The sequence below is a fragment of the Amborella trichopoda genome, chromosome 2 (assembly GCF_054954075.1).
Source record: "Amborella trichopoda isolate Santa Cruz 75 chromosome 2, AtrichopodaSantaCruz75HAP2 v2.0, whole genome shotgun sequence".
NCBI classification, from domain to species: Eukaryota; Viridiplantae; Streptophyta; class Magnoliopsida; order Amborellales; family Amborellaceae; genus Amborella; species Amborella trichopoda.
In genome coordinates this window covers 16,061,691-16,079,958 of record NC_142337.1, presented here as the reverse complement: position 1 = coordinate 16,079,958, position 18,268 = coordinate 16,061,691, and the positions used below count along the sequence as shown (strand labels likewise).

The following is an 18,268-nucleotide window of genomic DNA, read 5'->3' as shown; positions in this document are numbered from 1 at the left end:
CGATGCAGAGAGGAAACTTTAACTTTGGGCATTAGAGAGAGAAATAGAATTTTGAGAGAGAGAGGAAGGGTGATTTGAGAAAGAGAGAGAGAGAGAGGTGCTTTGAGAGAAACGTGAAAGGTGAAGAAGGTACCATTTTAGTTTTTGTTCGGGTCTAATATTCACGGTCAAAGAGGTTCAAGGGCTGTAAAATAGAAAAAATGGAAGCTTTTTGTTTACAAATAATATTTCAAACTTTGACTCTCAAAAGATATAAAAGTAAAAAATAGGGAATAAAGTGATATTTTCTCTACATTTTATTAATGTATTTTTGTATTATATATAACATATAACATAATATTTATTATAATATAAGATATTTATATATTATGTATGTAGTATTTATATTATTATTATTTATTATATTATATAATATATATTTAATATAATAACTATATATTATTATGTTCTATTATATATGATATATAATATAATATAATATATTTACATATTATATATGATATAATAATATAAATATTATATATGATATAATAATATAAATATTATATATGCTATAATAATATAAATATTATATAATATAATAAATATATATTATAAATGTTATATATAATATAAAATATTATATATTACATATATAGTATTTAATATAATATTATGTTATAATAATATATATAATATTATTATATCATTTTAATAATACTACTATTATATATTTATATTATGCATAGTGAATAGTGATCAACAAAAAAGTTATGAAAGATTAAATTCCTCCGTCTCTTTAAAAACTTAATCTTTCACTTTTTAATAAAAGAATCTTTCACGGTTTGTTGAAAGATTAGTTTTTGAACTCTTCATGAAAAGAGTGACTCACAACTTTTTCAAAATCTGAAATAATACTTTCTAAAAGAATATTTTCATATAAACTAACATGCCCTTAATAATGTAAACTCACGTAAAGGTGACTTAAAACTCACATGATTTATCTCAACGCACATGACATATGAAACACTTCATACTATTTATGATTCCATCATATTTCTATATAAGTGGCCTCACGAATACATTTTACATAATAAAGGGCACGGTTTAACACCATAGACATGAATTCACCATGTTTTCGAAGCTACACTTAAAAAATTTGTTTACTTGTGGAATTGAAGATTTAAAAACCATATAAACAAAATTGTTTTCTTATTGAATTTCAAGCTTGGGCATTGGGTTGCAAGCATCAAAACATTTGCCAATCAATGCCAATGCTGGAACACCAAAACATATGGTTTGGAAAAACTTCTCTCTTCAACCATTCCAACTTAACCCTTACCAGAAACCAGAAAGGAACAGAACAAAATGCCTCTATGTTGCACCTGAATTTCCTATGCATACTTGGCTATCAGATATTAGGGTTTCATCTGATGGGAACACTCCAAAATTATGATAATCCAACAAAAATATTGAGTTTCTTTTGGGTAGAAGCTACCTCATTCCACATTAAAGAGAATCCCGTGTTACACAAGTTATAGATCTTTTATATTTCCAACAAAGAATATTTAATAAAAACGGAGAGGGGATCCAAAGAGCAAGAAGAAGCCCACATTATTCTCAAGTAGAACTAAATAATCATTTTCCAGTTTTTGCAACAAAATAAATGATACAAATTGTGTTCTACATGGCTGAGCTTGCAAACCATTGAAAAAATAAGGACATCCATGGCAGTTTTGAAAAACACAAATAACTTAAGAAGTTATATTTATATATGGAACTAAGACCAGATATTATCAAAGACACAACATGATGAATACAAAAAGCTTGCATATTATTACAAAAAACACATCAAGCCTGCAAAAAGCTTGCATACTTAGCCCCAAGGAAGAGCCTTTGAATGCCCAGAAGAGCATTCTTTATTACCTCAGGGTTCTCATGGTTCATAAGCTTCATGACCCAGTCCTTTGCCTTGAGGTCCGAGAGTATGCCCCGTCCAGCCGGATGGTACTGAATGAATTGAGACAAGTCATAACAGGCGACAGCCAGTGCCCTTGGGTCAGTAGATGTGTCAAGAATCGTAAGCAACACACGCACAATCTGTGAAAACACGAATGTAAATTTCAATATTCCAAAAATTATCCCTGATAACTTGCATGCGCAACTAATTGGCTTACAAACATTGAATCTAATCAAGAGGCTTTTGACAAAGAATCCACAGTTTTTAAGCACAGAGAAGTATTTCCAAATTTCTAAAAATCTAAAAGTACATTCCTTCTTGTGTTTCCTTCCGACTCATGATATTCTAATCTAGATAATGACCAAAGCCCACAGCTCAAGTCAAATTCTGGAATGGTCATGGTAAACCCCAATAAAAGCTCCATTTTATTTTTCCAGTGGATAGGTCCAATACATGCTCTATGAAAGTTTGGGTGAATACTTCTACCACTTTCTTAGCCGAAACATAAAAATCTTTTGAAGAAGTGACCCGGACACTATTCAGTACAAAGATCATGCCACTCACACAACCACCTTCTTTGTTAGTTCATTCAAAACTTGACAAGAAAACACATCTTCATTTAATTCATCACAAAAAAATCTAAAATATGAATTGCACGGCCGAAATATCTCATACTATGCATTTTTTTCTTTTATTTAACTCTATTCTCATTGCATGCCTTCCATGCATGTTTCCAAAATTATTATTTTTTTAATATGTTAACTTTTCTATTGAGTAAGAAAAGAGATTACAGGTCACCAAAAATAGGCTTCCGACATGCGGGGAACTCTATACGAAAAATAGGCCTCCAGCTGAGCAGGAGCTCTTTACAAAAAGAAGAAAGGCTACTCACAGACAAGTAGCACTGTAGAAAAAAACACCGAGGGCTGAAATTATTTTTTTTCCCTTAGATTGCTCTTCTTAGCATTGTTTTCAAGAATTGCAGCATTTCTTACAAAAAAACCGACACAAAACACAGAAACTTTAAAACCAATAGGAGACAGGGAAATATGATCTCTTCATCATTACAGTTCAAATAAACTTCAAAGTTTGAACATCATTCTAAAATCAACAATGGTTTTTGTCAAATTCCTTAGATTTAAAATGAACATTTACAAAACATAGGGCTAAGTTCCACAATGTTTAAAGCCAGGAACAGGTTGAATTAGGATGACCAGCACATCCAGACTTTCAGACAAGAAAAATGAGGGATAACACCTAGGTTTTCTGGAAGTACACCACAATCCTAGGTTTTAATTAAAAAGAAAAGAGCAAGAAGGAAAAAGTAAAGGCAACAACCGAAAAGAGAAATAACCCAAAGTAGTACCACACCTTACAAACTTACACACTCTGAATGACAACTAATATTACATTCACTTTTCCCCCCTGCACTTAGTTAAAGTGATGAACAGAAAATACTGCAGTTCATCACCAAGGATGAAAACCATACCTGAAAATCATTTTCCTCAAAGTTTGTAATATTCTCACGCCAAAATACTGGGTCTCTGTGCATTGGTGACCAGTCAAGATGGCCGAGAAGTACTTCCTGTTCGTACTTGTCAAAAGAGCACAATTTCTTGATATTATCTTTCAACCCCTCCTCTAGTTGATTAAGAGCATCCAAAAGATCCTACAAAACAGAATTAGCAGAAACAATTTAAGAATAAATGTGCTGAAATAGTACATGGAGTTTCCAACACATGGTTCTACATCCTATATTACCTAGGGATAACAAATAGGGGTGTGAATTTTGAATTTCCCTCCATGACTCCTTCCCCTGGACGATTTTCCTAAAACCGCTCTCCATGGGAATAAGTAAGTTCATAATTCCTAGATCATCTCTCTCTCTCTCCTGATGCTCTATTCTCAATCTCTATTAAGCACATACAATATAAATTTAACTTTTCAACTATAACTAATTCCAAGATCATCTATTTGGAAGTGTTAGGGAAAGTAGGACTCCCATCTCATCTATAACCTAAAAGTTCAAATCTCTTATTTTATTTTGGCACTTCATAATTTTAAAAAAAATTATTATAAACAGATGTTATGACTTGGCAATAGACCTATGAGGGATCAGTTCCCCAACCTCTTTCGGGTTGCGCATGAAGCTCAGTCTATAGTAGCAAATAATTTTGTGCTTTCAGGCCATCTTAGACCCTGGTTTCCAAACTTAAGGCGACTCCTCAATGACAACGAGCTTGAAGAATTTGGGGCTTTGGCAAAACTCCTCCATTCTGTTTTCTTTCTGGCGAAGTTAAGATTATTTGGGGACATCACCATCGGGAGTTTTTCAGTCTCTTCTTTCTCCCTCACCCACACCATTGCAGATCCCAACCTCTCTAGGCTTCGAAAAGCTTGGAACTCTTTCTTGCCCTCCATGAAAGGGTGTTGACAGTAGATCTTTTTCAACGAAGAGGACTGCAATGCCCTAATGGATGCAGTTTGTGCATGGAGGCTGAAGACCCAATGCACACTTATTTGTCCATGGAAAATTCACCAGAGACTTATGCTCTTATCTGTAGGGTCTATTCCAGTGGACATGGGTCACTCCAAGCTCCATCCCACATTTGTACCAGGCTTTCTTCCATACTCCTTGGCCTAAGGCAGGTAGAGAACTTTGGATAGCATCTGTCTCGGCTACTCTCTGGGTTCTGTGGATTGAAAGGAACCACAGAATTTTTAGAGAGAGATCTTCGGTTGGGGCAATGGCCGACAAAGTCAGGAACTTAGTGGCTTTTTGGGCCACGAACCATAGCTTGTTCAAAGGCATCCCCTACTCTGATTTTCATAGGAATTGGCCCATCTTACTCCTTTGGGCTAAGCCAAAAATCTCAAGGTCTGCTCAATGGAGGCCACCTGTTTTAGGCTCTATCACTCAATTTTGATGGCTGCTCCCTTGGGAACCCCAACCCCTCCGGAGTAGGCGGGCTCTTTCGTTCATCCGATGGTCAGAAATTGCAAGCTTTTTCCTGCCCCATTGGCCATGTGGACTGAACTCTAGCCAAAGCCAGGGCTGTGTTAGAAGGTTTCCACGTTTTTCTCACCCCTTGGGGTCACACGCTGGAGGTGGAAGGGGATTCTAAGAATGTCATTGCCTGGGCATCAGGTCCCTCCCCTTGCCCATGGCATCTAGATGATATCTTTGACGAGATACCCCATTTGACATGAGGCATCTCAATCTCCTAGCGCCATATTTTTCGTGAGGCCAACTTTGAGGCTGACCATTTTGCTAGAGAGGGAGCTTACTCTAATGCCCCAGGGGTGCGTGGATCTTAGTAGATCTCTTTCTCTTCTCCTTGGAGTTATTATTTTGTTTTTGTATCATTTTTTAACCCTTCGGGGATGTATAGAGTGCCCTCTGAGAGGGTCCCATTTTGTGTACATTTTACTACCCAGTAATACAATTCTAGTCACCTTTTCTCAAAAAAAAAAAAAGGCATAATTACTGAAAAATAAAATGAACAAATGAATCATAATAAAAGAACTATGAATAACAGAATATGGTACGACCCCATCTCATATCTTTCCTAAAATACAAATCTCTTATTTAATTTGCTATTTATTATTTTTAAAGGAAAAATTGCTATTTATTATAAATAGGGCATATACTAAGAAATATTTGAAAACCAATTGTTTTATCATGCCATAAATTAATTAAAAAAATAGCTGAAAAATGAAAAAGTAGGATAAAAAGTTTGCAAATTACAGCTTCATTGCTTTTGCCATTAGCTAGTTTCATTGGAAGTGTCAAAAATTACAGAGGCTCTTTCAGAAATCGGTATGGTTGCCACTTTTTTCAAAATGGAAACTGGTCACACTTAGGATGAGAAGAAAACACTTTTCACTATAAGAAGGCAAAATAGAAAAACCAACAAAATGGCAAAACAATTTTCACCACTGTCCTGCTTCCATTTTTTTTTGAGAATATCATTTGGTCTTATTGGTATCTGTCAAAATTGTTTTACGTAAACAGTTCTTAATTAAAATCTGGTAGGAGTTGAATATTATAACACACCCTTCCAAGCGCCCTTGATCATTAATGATATTAAATGTATAAAAAGAAGCCTTCTTCATTATCATACTATAAACTTGTTTGACACTAGAATAGTTCACTATTTTTGCAATGGAAGTTGTAAAAATAGTTATTACGTGCACATCATGTGTACCTTCAAATGTACCCAAGGCAGCCACACATGTCCTTATGGAAAATTGAGAATGGAGATGATCCTACAAAATGTTGTCCAAGTTTTGCTAGGAGACATCTCAGTACATCTGTTCATCTCTAACGTATATTTTCTTGGGGGAGGATGCTGTACTGCATGTACCTTTCAAACTACAAATAATGTGCATGCAATATTTTACCTTTTCACAAAAGGTGCACCTATGGAACATTGCTTATGTATCAAACACACGATATTAACCAGTGATTTTAAAAAACACCGAGTCGGCACGGAATCACACAGTCAGACCTCGAAATCCGTCACCCCGTGCCAATGCTGTCAATATATAGGAAATCGTTCGGTCTAGAAGAGAACCGGCGATTTGCTACAGTAGAACGACATTTTACTACAGTAAAACTGCTGTTTTTCTATAGTAAAATGCCGATTCACCGATCCAGACCAGTTCTTGGCCGGTTTATCAAGAGCTAAGCCCAACATTTCCTTGTTACCTCATCGCTCCATGCTTGGGCTTTTAATATCTGAACTATTTATGGAAGACCAAGATCAACCATCTGTGCCCCAAATGTCCCGTTCGGAAGCAAAGTTTTTAGGGTTAGGACAACAACCTTGACAACCTGTGAGGCAAATGCACAAATCCAAAAAACCTCAATTAGCTATACAATTAAAGTTAATTTGTATAGGAGGTAGATTTTGATGAGATAGCGTATGCAATCATACCTTCTCCTTAATGGAAATTTTGACAACTTCTATTAATCGTGGCAGGGTATGAGTGGTGGCTAGATATTCCACAGCCGGCTCATAGTATGACAAGAACCATATACAAAGGCATGTCTCATAGTGAAGCTGCAAAACAGGATCCACCATCAGTCAAAAGACCATTGAGAGATAGCCACACAAGGCGGTAATTACAAGTAAAGAGACTAAGAACACACAAAAGAAAAAAGTAAAATTGTTTGAGTCTAGGGACGCATGCATTGCCTTACGCACCGACGTCCATCTTAATATGGAAATTAAAAGCAAAAAGGAACCCAAATAAACGATGAAAATATATTCAAAAAAAATACTTCTAAAATTTATTTTTATTTTTTTTTCATATTCAAGATCATCATGGCTTCGATTATGACTCTTTAAAAATTCAGAATTAAAATCCATCTTTAAGATGGAATTTAGAGTGGGGACATACATGCACATGTGAGTCTAGGGACTCATAGAAACCCACTCCAAAAAAAAAAAAATTTAATCAAACAAACAATAGATCATGTCACCTGGATAGATTGCTGGGTTGATGCAGGAGAAATCAAAGGAGTGAGTAATTTCACACCATCTGCTTTTACAAACAACGATCTAACTAAGGGTTCCCTGAGCAGAGTCGCAAGGCAACTGACAGCTGTTGGAACCCCACGATTAGGATGAGAAGGTTTCTTCAGCTGCATTCCCCAGTAGAAATACAGATTAGGCCAAACAAGTAGCAAAAATTACTACTTACTATATTTCCCTCGAAGAACAATTTAATCTAAGAGAATCTTTATCCATTTGCTCCCTTGATTCAGTAAAAGAGTTTCTAGGTTGAAGAAGCAACTATTATGATTAGGTGCCAGAAATTCCAAGACTTAACAAAATTCAAGTCGACAACCTGACGACTTGGGGTCTCAGATTAACTACAACAGCTCTCAAATGATAATAAGCAATGAAATTAGGGAAAAGTTTATATGGAGCTGAGGCTCTAAACAATCAAATTCGAGCCTACCTCAAAAATTTCATTAGAAGAGGTTGTTTTGATGCCCAAATATTCTCAAATTCATCATCTCGACATCAAGATGTAGGGACATGACAAAAAAATGGATTTCAAGTTTTGGACATAGTGTATTTTGTAACACATTTTTGGACCGTCAATTTTCAAGATTTTAAAGTTTTCATAGATCTCTCGATCTACACTATTTTTGAAGCTTTAAACTTTATAAATAAAGATGAAAATATATTTTAAGGCTATCAAAAAGATTTCCAGTATTGAAACCACATTTCTCGACACTATTTGAAGGTAGGCTCTAATTTGATTGTTTAGAGCCTAGGCTCTATACAAACCGCACCCATGAAATTACAGTATCCTGAACTGGAAAAATCAGAGGTCCCGTGTGATCCATGTCCACCAAAACAAGGAGTAGTAGTCCCTAGAATACAACATAAATTGCTTCTTGTTGCCGCAATTTGTAAATTGTAAGCTTTTGTGGGATTTATTCAAGGAAAGGCTTTTTGAATTTAACTTCATAATGTGAGAAGCAACATGGTCAATCTTTTTTCTTTTTTCTTTTTTCTTCTTTTGGTTGCTGCATTATCTTTTTTGAGTCGGTAAGTTCTGATATTTAAAACGTAGACTTCTCAACTACTATCCTTAAACTGTCTCTGACATCAACGAAGAATCAAACAAGAGAAGACTGACCTGAGAACAGAGCTGCTCTACTAAGCCCTTCAGTACATCATCAATTGTAGTGACCTTTTTTTTCGAGGTTTCTCCATTTGGAAGAATATTTTGGGACTTTGGCCTGGCACTGTACCAAGATAAGTATAAGGGAAAAAAAATCTCAATACAAAATTTCCAGGAATTTGCAAGTAAATGCAAAAAGAATTGGGATCGTAATACCTTATTATTAAAGTCAGTATTTTGCAACTTTTCTCTTGTATAAACCAGTTTCCTTTCCAAAGCAACCTGATAACAATGATAATGTCTTTACAACATCGTATGATCCAAGGGAACATATCATAATTATGGTTTCTATTCCACATTATTACACAGATTATAGACAATGTGGGAGACCAAAAGACTAAAGGACTTACAATTACAGTCTTGATTTCGCATTAACAAGGTAATGATGTTAAGGCTCGCTCATGAATGAAAAAGAAAAGCCAGCCATTTTCCATATGCCAAAAGAAACCCCTTATTTGAGGAAAAAAACATTATCATTGATCATAACGTTTGCAATTATTCAGATATCTGCAATTTGTGTGCAGTTTCATTTGGATGTCTGAAAGTTCCAGAGCAGAAATACCTAACATAGTAGCATTGCCTAGTAGTATGAGCATAATTTAATTGTAAAAGGAAAAAAAAAGGACAATACTAGAACCCACCCATGTGGTAATAACAGTGTTTCAAAACATGGACCGCCCAATGCCTGGGCAGCCGCCTACGCAGTCAAAAGGGCCTGGGGGATGCGCCCAGGCCCAGGGGCCAAAAATAGGCGGAAAACCCTAGGCGCCCACCTGAACCCACCTGGGTGCCTGCCCAGGGGCGGAAATGCGGCCCCTTAAGGGGACCGGACGGAAATGCGGCTCCTTGAGGGTATTTTGGGTCATTTTTTTAATACTAAAAAGGTAAAATTGTGGGTTTTAGGTTCATTTGAAACCTAAAACCCATTAGAGGTTATTTTAAAGAGAGAAAACCCAAAAAAAAAAAAAGAATTCTACTGGGCCACCCAGGTTTTGAGCGCCTGCCTAGGCGCTGGGCGGCTTGGACCCCCGACCGCTTAGGGGCCACCTAGCGCTTTTTGAAACACTGGATAATAAACAACAAAGACAAGAATACTCTTATATCATACAAGCCTTCTTATGGAAAAGTTTAGCAACAGCAACGGGCCTTCTCATGGAAAACAAATCAACTTGTTTTCATTGTTTATGTACAAGGTTGCCGTTGTGACATGATATTAGCCTACGCTATGTTCTAATTGTCTTCTGTGAGATGCACACAACAATCCCGGCCTTCAAATTTTTTAAAAAAAAAAGTTTGTTTAATGATAATCCCATCCCTTGATTTTATGTTAGAGAAAGTTGTGGTTAAGCCAAGACCCTACGTAGAAAGAGAAGGAATGAGAAGTTTCCTGATATTTTTCCCCCAATTTCAAGGAAGAATGCCACTGAGTAACCCATAACCAATCACAGTCTTCCATTATCTCTTTATGGATATTCATTCACATAGACTCCTCAAAGAAACAAAATGTTAGCAAAAAAGGTTTCATTATCTCTTATGAATTGATGCCATTTATTTCTATAAAGCCTAAATCGCACAAGAAAAGTTTCCCTTCATCTTTTTTAAAACTATCACTCTTTCTACTCTTTTATGGAAATCCATTCACAGACTTCCAAATAAAACAGATTAGGCAAAAAAGGGATTTATTACACTCGCTCCCTCACTCTCTTGCATAGCATGGGCCATGGACCAGTGCAGCAAATTTCCAAAACCTAAGTAAGAAAGTACTCTATTGTAGAAGCAGCAATAACAAGATAATAAAAGTAATAACAAACTTAACAGCCAGTTTTTGTTCATATCAGACAGTGTGACATGGGAAAGGAACTTAACTTAAGAAAGGCTAAGTATCCTCATTTGCAAAGGAAGGATCATAAAAAAGCCTTGCACATTTAGGATTAGCTGCAAGAAGAGAGAGAGAGAAACAGAGGCAGAGACAGAGAGAGAGAACAATATAAGAAAAATATGAGGCAGAACAGGCAGTTTAAAAAGAGCTTAAGGTTGTTACCTGTCAACATTTCATCAAGAAGAGCAAGGACATAGTCTACTGTTCCGTCCTCGGTAATGTCCCGCAAATGCTGACAAATACCCTTATATAGGCGGGTCCATCCTGTCCCAGTTCACACCATTCAGTATTTCATAATAGAGATACTTTTGAAATTAACTAGTATTGCTAAAGAAATGACAAAATAATCTCCTGCATTGATGCCCCATAACCCATTGCTAGCAAAAAACATGACTATTTCATTGACATTGCAATACACTTTCTGAGATGGATATCTAGAAAGCTACAGACATATTCATTAGGCATAACATAAGATATTCAGAGGCTATATAAGAGGAATGCAAATTCAAGATCAAATAGTAGGTGAACTTGTTAAAAAAAAATGCGGCCATGGGAAAGGAGATGGTACAATAAGCGGTGGGAAAATAAGTGACGTATTCAAGATCCCAAACAAAGCCAATGCTTGAATATCAAACTTCGTGATTTCAAAATTTTGAGTGATAAGTTCCAGATAATAATGAAACTGTCTTTTAACCAGGAAATAATGTATCATACACAAAGTGAGGAAACTGACTTGAAATGCACATTTAAGGATACAACTAATTCCTTCATAAACTTCAGGCAGCAGGATGTAGAATGTTTGGTAGGAAAGCTGGTACGCCTAAATTCTTAAGAGGCCATGATGAAGGAGCAACATTCAATCATAACCATCGGAAACAAAAAGACACCATAATTATATCACAAGAAAGGCATAAAAGAAACAAATATTACGGCATGAGTGTGAAACAGAAATACATACGAAAGAGGACCAGGAAATTTCAAGTTTAACCACATCACATCCAGGAAAAGCAAACAAGATGACAAACACCGAAAGAACCTAACCCAAGCACAAAAGAATCTATATCGGAGTGCTAGGAAGTCATTTACTTACATCATCAAGCAACTGTGCACGGTAGCTCTCAGACCTGTTGTCATATCTTCTCAACAACTGAAGAGACTTTCCACTAATCAATTTGGTTGCCATGTAAGCTTCCCATGGAATGTCCCTTGTTAGAACCTTAGAACAAAATAACATGTTAGATGATTAGCACCATACTTATGAATCACAACCAGTAGCCATCTAATATACCTTCCAAACTTTCATGCTTTACCATAGTACTAAGATATGAGGTGTACTTAGTTTCTCAAGAGTAAGAGCCCCAAGTAACGGAAACATTTGATGTGCACTAGCCATAACAGCCTTCATGATTGGTTCTTAATAATTCTCAAGAGTAAGAGCCCCACGTAACGGATTGATCTTATATTGTGGGAAGAATAGTGCATCTCCAGAGATCACACTAGAAATGTAGTCCCCCGGGCATAAACGGTATCTCCAACTTAAGATTGTAGGGTCAGATCTCTAAAAATAGGATAAATAAGATTTTGAAGTCCTAAAAACATAAATATATCCAACTAAACGATTGGACTTCTTAAAATGTTGTTTTATCATATAAAGTGATTATATTCTTTTTTTCTTTTTTCTCCCTTCTTTATTTTGAAGTTATTTGCAGAATTAGCGACTATAGTATATCAAACAAAAAAGACAATAAATTGGTTTTGATCCAAAAAATCAGATCCAGAAAATTAAGGCAAAATATAGATCGCCAAAAGTTATATAAGTTAAAAAATATGGAATAATTTGGATTTCACTCAAAAAATAGAGTTAATATATAGATAGCATAAAAAAACTAAAATTTGCAGTTATTATGAGAATCCAATAAAGTCATTAAACAATACTTTTATGTCATGACTCGATAGCATTAAGTCCTATGTGACCTTTTTTTTTTCTTCTAAAGTATCATTAAGCACAACAATATTATGGCACAAATTTTATAATGATTCTACTAGGAGCATACAATAAACAACAGTAACAATGCTAAACAAAAAAATTCCACTAGCAAATAGCAAGAACAACCCAAGGTATAGGATTGCTATTAGAAAAGAAAAGAAGCTTTGTATAGAATTGCAGTTAACAAAAGCACAAAAACCAAAAATACATATTCCATACCCCACTGAAATAACAAAAATTCCCCAAAAAGGGGAAATCAATCAAACTTTTGTGTACATAGAGAATGTAACAAGACTTGTATCAAGCAGTATGCGTATAAGCAAGAAAAAATATTAGAGCCAATTTCCGGCCCCATGAATCTTAAGTTGTTGTTGAATCAATGACCCTTCCTCTTTCCATGGATTAGTGAAAAATAAGATTTTTCTTCAAGAAACTCTTTCTGTACCTCTATTATTTTTCAGCGTATATAAAACTTCTATATAGTATTTTTCTAGAATACTTTGATGATTATTTTTGGGGGGAACACAATTTTTTGGGGCAATATATATATTTTGGAATATATTGGTGAATATTGAAGAATTTTTTTATTAACTGGAGATTAATAAACCAAAACTCAAAGATTTCAAATCAATAAAGATGATGGAAGTTTCATAAGAGCTAAGGGCATGAAAATAGGGAAGAAGCTTTTTTTTAAAAAAAAAGAGGTAAAATTATTTTTTATAATTGTCCCCTAAAAAATGTTAAATCTTTGAAAAGTTTATTTTTTGAAAACTTTGAATTCTTAATAAATTTTAAAAAATTGAAGACTTTTTGACAAATTATGTTTTCCAGATACTTAATATGGTTGGTCCCAAGGTTAGATAATGAGGTTACATCCCTGAAATTGAGAGTCCTAAAAATACTATTCTAGCGATTGAACATAAAATATGCTCCAGTGGGAACATATAATCTTTTGGAAAATTAAGATCCTAAAGGGAATAAGAGATATGTTATGTATTCTTTTGGAAAGAGAACGAAAAGCATTTGGGCACTATAAATAATTAGAGAAAAAATTAACCACTAGACTAAAAGAAACACCTTTTGAGAAATCTCTTATTTTTTAAATTCTGAACAGAAAGCATAAAGCTTCTAAATTTATCTTACTCTTTCTTAAGAACATCTTTTTTTGGAGACCCTACAATCTCCCTTTTGTCTATCATATCTTGGTAGGTAGATTCTCTCTTTAAAGAACATCTTTTCTTGGAAGTGGGACGAATTCTGTCTCTTTTCTCACTCATCTTTTGCTTGCATATCCATGTATTTTACAGCAATATTCCCTCTCTCTCTCTCTCTCTCTCTCTCTCTCTCTCTCTCTCTCTCTCTCTCTCTCTCCTCCATGGTTAAATATCACTCTCTTCAATGGTTAAATAAAATATAAGAGGGCCCCTACCAGAAAATAATGCACTCCCCTAACTCCTACCAGAAATTAGACTTTTCCTAACAGTTACATAGAACCTCCACCCTAATAAAGTAACAGATATAAACAAAATGGCCTCAGAATTAATTAGAACATTCACACTAGTGAGTGAGAGGCCATCACAAATAGGTGAATAACAATGAGTTTAGGTGCAGGAATCAGCATAATATTAGGCATTAAAGAAAATAACAATTTTAGGAAATAAATTGGTACATAAAGGGGACAGAAGCCATTTACAAGGCCATAAGCCATGAGTCATAGATTGATTTCAAAAATCCTAAAGTTAAGTTCTTTGTTTCTCATGAAGAATGATTAATATAATAACAAAGATACTGTGAAATCTAGCATCTACGAGTCTAGACTCTCTTTCTTTGACACTCATTACTACCTTTATGCGTGGAATGATCACCACTTTCAAGCAAGGATTTTTTTCCCCCAAAAAATATAGGATTCAAAAGTCCATTAAAAAAGAAAAACAGAGCACACAAATAATCCAATGAAACTGATTAAAGACACAAACAACAAGAAATAAGCGGCCTCCGTAAAGTGAATAAACTTAAACATTACATATTTCACTTATGAGTTACTATATCTCAAGGACCACCATTATATTCAATCTATGCATGTTTAACTATGTATATATCTCCACATCCAATTAACCACCGGTAAAAGTATCATGGTAGAAAATTTGAAGGGTCATTTATAATTAATATAGCATGGTGATAGATAATAATATCCAGTCATATTATCACTTCTCTTAGTCTAAAAACCCTTAATAACAAAAAAGAACAAATGAATCATTGAAATTTTTCAATTGACTCCCAAAAGGTTCACTTACCTTTGGAATTTCCTCCCTCGCATTGATCGGTGCGCCATCAGCCATCTTTCTATCCACTTCAACCAGTTTAATAAATCCTAACCATCATAAATATATAACCACCATAAAGGAATTTCAATCATAACCACCGTTTCAAAAAGCGGACCACCCAACGCCTAGGCGGCTGCCTAAGCGAATATTCCTGGGTGCCTGCCTAAACCTGCCTAGGCGGCCGCCCGGGCTTGCTCCCCACCCAAGCACAGATGCAGGTATTTTTGGGTCTTTTTCTAATACTAAATGGGCAAAATTACAGGTTTTAGGTTCATTTGAAACCTAAAACCCATTAGAGCCCATTTGGCTATTTTAGAGAGGAAAAACCCAAAAAAAAAAATAGTTTTTCACTGGGCCGTCCAAGTTCTGGGCACCCGCTTAAGCGCCAGGCGGCCAGGACCCCGACCGCCTAGGTTCCGCCTAGAGCTTTTTGAAACACCTGTCATAAGTGCAAATAATACAGCCATTCGATTCTTTACCTAAGTAATATAAAGTTAACTACTTCATACACATGAAGCAAAAGGAAACAATGACGATGAATTCCCGTATAATTAGATTAAGAAAACAAACGGAAAAAAAATCCAGATGCTTACAAAGATGTAGTTAGCCTGTAAAATATCGGATTTTTACTTATCAGTACCGTTTTGTTTTTTTTTTTAATATACCTTATCAGTACTTTTAAGCCAGTAAAATATTAATCTCAAGCAAATTATCAAATCATGAATCTATTCTCTCAGAGAAACCCCAAACCAGTTGTTGACAATATCAAATCCAACAATCACTAAAATAAAGCCATTGATGACTGGTTTTATCATCAATGGTACTGAATACTACTCCATGGTAATACTGGTTTAAATCATCGAGATCTGGCCCTATAAAATATCCAATGGCCAATTTTGAATAAGTTTTGAAAATAGCAACAGATTATGGAACTCCAAGAAAAATAAAATAAATGACACAAAGGCAACCCTAGACCTCAGATGATTAAACGTAACAGATTCTGTATGGTCAATAAAAAATAGCAAGCATCGTGCCTATCGATAAATGAATATCTACAACAACAACAAAAGAAAAAAAAAGGGAAAAACATATCAAGCAATCTACTGCTACCGTTACAAGATTGAGGCTCATACCTTGAGAGAGAAAAAATACAGGGTTTTTATTTCCAGCAAGAGGGGGGTGTAGAGAGAGACAGTTGGCGCTTTTGATTTACTGCAATTCAGATCATCGTGTTGGGATCTAAAATTCGGATTTTGACACGAAACCTGGATTCAAATAGTAATTAAGATCGGATTTGGGTAATCCAACCCTCTCTTAAAAATAATAAATATATTTATCTATTTATTAATTTATATATATAATTTAAAACAAATTAAAAGCCTAATCTCGATGTTTACAAATCCTGATCCAGATCTTAATATTCTGGATTTGAACGGATCCAAATCTCATATGCACCACTAGGATCTACATCTGAATCTAGTGGATCTGGAACCCGATATGAAAAATTCCCACCCCTATATGCATCCAATTCAAAATTCGTGTAGGGGTGGTAATAGGCCCGTTGAATAATCCGCCCAGCCTTAAAAAAAACTAAGGCCTGGGAAAAAATAAGTGGCCTGAGGGCCAGGTCAAGATCTGCCAAGCCCTCCCTAGCCTTTTATTGCTGCTTTTTTTTTATATATTATGTTTTTTTTTTTTATCTTGTTATCAGCCCTAATTCATTGTTTTAAATTGAAAATAGTAGGAGCTAACCTGATTCCCAATTGGAATGGGAATGTGTATCTAAATCGCCCATATTGCCTGTTTCCCACCCATTTTAGTTTCAATTTTTAATTAAATTGGTCAACAAAAATTAACAATTTAAGACTTTACCTAATTTTTTAAATTCAATTTCAAAACACCTAAAGAAAATCATATAATATTGAGTTTGAATAGTTTAAAAAAGTGAAAATATTGATTAGTTATAGAGGTATTTTGATAAGGGTAAAATGGATGTTTCTATAAAAAAAATAGTGACATTCTATTAATCATTAAAAAAAAATTAATTCATTTTGTGGATAATGTCACACACCATGTTGGTGATGTTATTGTTCACTATTATTAATAAATTTTTTATTTCTATTACAATTTTTTACTTTACTCTTGACTAATTACTTAAAATACCTGTAGTCAAAAAGTTACTACACTATAAAATAAAGGTATCTACATGTCCAAAAATGTTAAGGATACGAGAATACACTACTAAGTAGTGTAGCCTAACAAAACCCTTTCTAAAAATTTTAAAATCAAATTTATTAATAAATCTTTTGGAACCAAAATCTTATATATAAAACTTGTTCAATTCACTAACCATAATTACCCAACGTTTGAAAATTCAGCGATGTAGATTAGAATTGCCTTATCCAGATCGAAGATCGTCGACACTACTCCAAATCTTTAATATATTGGGATCCGGCTAGGTCCCCTTAAACCGGCCACATCTCGGACATCCTAGAACCAATTTGAGTGAAGAAACTTAGTAAGTACATTTTTTTTAAAAAAAAAAAAATCTATCAAAATGAAAAGTTTGTGTTACTTCACATGTTGTACTCGTGTGAGCCTAACGCGTTTATACAAAGCTTGTGCTACGCCCGATGTGAGACACTTGGGAGCAATAACACGGCGCTCTGTTGCGCGCCCTCTCTCTCTCTCTTCGCGTGCTGTACTCTCTCTCTCTCTCAAGTTTTGAATAAATTTCATTTTTACTTTAAAGAATTTGGTTCATTTATTCCACCTTAATTTCAAGTTTTTAAAAGAATCCGACAAATGTGTCTATGATATTGTGATACATCATTACATTATTTTCTTTCACTCAAGTCTCCGAATAAATATAGGGCATGGTATGTTTAATAAAATAAAAAAGATCACTAGTTTATAGGGCATCTTTAGTTCATATGCTCACTTCAAAACATCTATTTTCAAGTAGCTCTATCTAATTTCCTTATTGCAAGCATAAATGTCTTTATTTATCTTTTTAATTTCATTAAAATAGGATTGTAAATTCATGTTTCCAAGTACTATATTTATGTTTATAGTAATTATTACACCTTAGATCTGCTTATTTGGCAACATATTTTTTTTATTAGCTGAATCTCATGTAATGGAGCTGATTTTTTTCCTTCGTAATTGTAACCATTTGATGAAACTTTAGACAAAATTTAACAAATATGAAATTTGAGGTTTTTTATAAAAAAAAAATAGAATAGGAAAATAATGTGTTCTAAGAAAGCAAAAATCAACTGTCATAGCTAGCCTTTTTCCCGATTGCCATTTTAATTTAATAAAAACGCAATAGCTCATTGTGAGGGTCATAGCTTCTTTTTTTTATCTATCAAATCAAAAGGTGTGCAGCCATCGTATAATTTCTTCTTTTTTTTTTTACTCTAAAAATTTGA

General features: G+C 34.5%; 1 pseudogene across 1 annotated transcript; it reads right to left on the bottom strand.

Annotated features, from left to right (window-relative positions):
• Positions 1 to 1,593: 1,593 nt before the first annotated feature.
• Positions 1,594 to 15,970, bottom strand: LOC18445777 (V-type proton ATPase subunit H-like; annotated as a pseudogene). Its single transcript, XR_016049308.1, has 12 exons — positions 14,805 to 15,970; positions 11,614 to 11,739; positions 10,686 to 10,787; positions 10,522 to 10,579; positions 9,035 to 9,042; positions 8,801 to 8,873; positions 8,600 to 8,708; positions 7,428 to 7,589; positions 6,880 to 7,005; positions 6,651 to 6,776; positions 3,429 to 3,608; positions 1,594 to 2,079 (listed from the first exon to the last, which is right to left on the bottom strand). The product of XR_016049308.1 is annotated as a V-type proton ATPase subunit H-like (transcript).
• Positions 15,971 to 18,268: the final 2,298 nt, after the last annotated feature.